Here is a 3,653-nt window from a genome sequence, read left to right on the forward strand (position 1 = left end):
ACAACTATAAGCGTCCAAGATCCGCCACAGATCGACGAAGGGGACGACTAAACAAAGCAGCACAACCCCACAGTACAGAGTAGTACAACACCGAAGCACGACCCAGATCCGCCAAAGACCAGCAAATGATGACCACGAGACAGCACTACACCAGAATCCAACAACATACCCGACGAAAAAAACAACAGAGCACCGTAGCACGGCCCTGATCCGCCACAGATTGACGAGCAGAACGACAAAACAGAGCAAAACAGGACCGCAGAGAGGCAGGCCACGCACAACACTGAAACCCGTCCAAGATACGCCACAGATCGACGAATGGAACCATGCAACCTAAACCCTACCCTTCAACAAAGCACAACGTTAAGCCCAGCCCGTGAGAAAACCACAACGAGCACACAATAAGCTTGGCAGAAGCTTGCCTAGCCTAGGGTTCCATTATGCCTAGCCAATGAGAGCATCCTCCACAGAGCCCAAGGAGTCTCCACTCCAAAAATCAAAAGGAAGAAGGAAGCGCTAGCTCCACTCATTATATGGGCAACCTTCTACTCACCAACCCCATTTAAGACTTCCCCATTTAAGACTTCCAGCTTGCAACAACCATTCTTGACTAGACACCTAACCCATCATCTTGAGAACCACTCAAAAGACACCCAACCCATCCTCTCAAGAACCACTCAAAAGCATATCGACCATTTCATTTTTTACTTTTATTTCTTAAAATACATATGACATTTTTCACTAGCAAAAACGGAACACATCACTATGGTCTTACCCCTTTGGGCAGACCAAAACAATTTCTAAATTGCATCGGGAACAAATTGTTGCAGGACTGACATTGCTGTAGAAACGGAGGGAAGCTCGCTCGTCGTCTACGCAAATACAGTACTTAGCGCTCTGCACCTGCAGATATTGCAGCAAGCAGGTAACCCTTTTATTCTTGCTTGAATGAAAAGACTCTTCATGATGCTGAAGGCACAGACAGGCGGCATCTTGGATTATGCATTGAGGAGGAGCAAGAATATGCACCTTGTGTGTGTGTGTGCGCGCGTGCATTTCAAAAGTCACATGTAACGTTCAAGAAAGTATGGGCATAGATTATGCAGGAAGAAACTCTCTGTGGGTCGGTCAGCGTTCTGTCGTGTTAGATGGTTTAGGGATCTCCTATTCCTGTTTATGCTTGACTTCTTGTTGAAGTCATGTGACAATCCTCTTTCTCACAACATATACACATTGCAACTTGTGAGGAAAAGCCTTTTGGGTTTTGCGCAATATCCAAACAGCCCCAATGAAAGAGATATCACCCAAATCAGCATGATGTTGTTGTAGATTGTTTTTGCATCTTGTGAGACCCCCGTGCGGTGCAGACAACTTTAAAGAAAATTCTATTGGAACAATCACCATTTTGGGCTTGCTTATTGTCTTCCCCTCTCTGCCATGTTATTGACGCAACTATGGAAGCATGTTAATGTTTTGAAGACTGTTCTGGCCATTTTGATCCTTATTGTTTTTGCTGGTAATAACACCTTTGAGTAGGCTTAATTGTCTCTTGTGAGTGTCCATGCATGTGTGTGCACATGTGTTTTCGTGCTTTTTGGATAGGTAATGCATGTATGCGCATGTGTGTGAGCACATGCTTTTCAATGCATGTTTTGAAGACTGTTCTGGCCATTTTGATTCTTATGTTTTCGCTGGTAATAACCCACCTTTGAGCAGGCTTAATTGTCTCTTGTGATGTATACGCATGTGTATGAGCACGTGCTTTTTGGATAGGTAATGCATGTGTATGAGCGCGTGCTTTTTTGGATAGGTAATGCATGTATGCGCATGTGTGTGAGCACGTGCTTTTTAAAATACGTATTTCAAGTTTCTAACTAGACTTCTGCAGGTTCTAATCACAGGGCTTTCTGTAAGGTCTCATTTGGCATAAACTATGGAAAGGTAGCAAACAATCTGCCAGCTCCTGCAGAAGTAGTCTCACTCTTTCAATCGATCTCCATAACCAAGGCCAGGCTTTACGACACTGATCCTTTGGTACTAAAGACATTCCGCAATACAGACATATCCTTTCTTGTAGGTGTAGCCAATGAGGATCTTGCATCCCTTGCAAGCCCAGAGGCTGCAACAAGATGGGTCGAAACCAACATTTTACCTTACTATCCAACCACGGATATTACAGGAATTATCATTGGCAATGAGCTTTTTAGCGGCACCGATACAACACAATTAGCACTAGTTCTTCCGGCAATGCGAAATATATATTCTGTTCTTATGACTTTAAATCTCCAAAGGAAGATACGAGTCTCGACTACACATTCATTTGCAGTGCTTGGGTCATCGTACCCGCCGTCTAGCGGGGTTTTCAATCCGGCCATTGCAAACAGTTATATGAAGCCCATCTTGCAATTTCTGGCTCTCACAAATGCGCCTTTTATGATCAATACCTATCCTTTTTTCGCCTACAAAGGCAGCCCAGGCGAGGTTTCTCTGCAGTATGTGCTCTTTGAGGATAGTACGGGGACGCATGATGCCAACACAGGGCTGGTGTATTACAACATGTTTGATGCACAGTTGGACGCTGTCTACTTTGCAATGGCTGCGCTCGGATATCCGAATGTCTCACTTGTGGTAGCAGAAACAGGGTGGCCATCAGCAGGGGATGCCAATGAGGTGGGCGCAACTTTACCAAATGCCCAAACCTATCAAAGGAACTTGTTCAAGCATTTGTCATCTGGGCAAGGAACCCCTCTGAGGCCCAATGCAAGTATGGAAGTCTATTTCTTTGCGCTTTTCAACGAAAATCTAAAGCCGGGGCCAACATCAGAGCGACATTATGGCCTATTCAAGCCAGATGGAAGTAAGGTGTATAGTTTCAATTTTTCAGAAACCCCCTCATCTGAAGCAAATCGGTGTTTGAAGGCGACGTGGGTCATGGAAGTGGGAGTCTTGCTAATTGCATATTTGGTGTTAATGAAACTGGGTTAATCTTGTGATGAACGCAATCTACATGAGCATAAGGGGCATTTCCTCTGAGGTTTATTATTAATGTCAAGGGCTCAAGCGTAAATGCGTCCAATTTATACTTACTGAGCTTAAGTTCGGTTCTCACTGTCCTCTTTTTGAGGGTGTGTTCTTGTCTTGCCATTGAAAAGTCGTTGCATCCACATGGATTGTTTTGTTGCTTCTTGTTTTGCCAGTTTGACCCCATGTGTCCAACTCAAATTTTCCAAAAGCCACACAATTGCCTTCCAAAAGCCACAATAAGTTAAGACAGAGCACTTCGGGTTGGTGCACTTTGAACCTCATGACCGTTCCGAAATGGTAAAAGGGGGAACATCGGCCAGTCAAAAATGATGTTTTGTGTGACTAGGAATGTATGCTGTTTTGTTATGTTGAGATTTTGAAGTCGTCGATCATGAAAGTTGCCACTCTTTTCCGACGAAAGTAACAAGCTTAACACTGACCAATGCAACTACTTGGTCCATGAGATAACAGTGTCATTTTTTGCATGTTATGCCAGGGCAGGTTTGGACAGAGCTTAAACTGTTTGGTGTTACTCTTTATTGGTACTGCCTTTTGAGAGAAAGGGCGTGTTGATGCAGAGGTTTTTTCAGCCCATGTTAACAGGGGATGCTTTTTCCAAACCGTGACAT

At 44.2% G+C, this 3,653-nt stretch overlaps 1 pseudogene across 1 annotated transcript; it reads left to right on the forward strand.

Annotated features, from left to right (window-relative positions):
• Nucleotides 1-804: 804 nt before the first annotated feature.
• Nucleotides 805-3,128, forward strand: LOC147447256 (glucan endo-1,3-beta-glucosidase 11 pseudogene; annotated as a pseudogene). The gene is made up of 2 exons (XR_015189646.1): nucleotides 805-925; nucleotides 1,889-3,128. The product of XR_015189646.1 is annotated as a glucan endo-1,3-beta-glucosidase 11 pseudogene (transcript).
• Nucleotides 3,129-3,653: the final 525 nt, after the last annotated feature.

Source organism: Adiantum capillus-veneris, chromosome 11 (genome assembly GCF_014529385.1).
Source record: "Adiantum capillus-veneris isolate H3 chromosome 11, ASM1452938v2, whole genome shotgun sequence".
In the NCBI taxonomy this organism is placed as follows: domain Eukaryota; kingdom Viridiplantae; phylum Streptophyta; class Polypodiopsida; order Polypodiales; family Pteridaceae; genus Adiantum; species Adiantum capillus-veneris.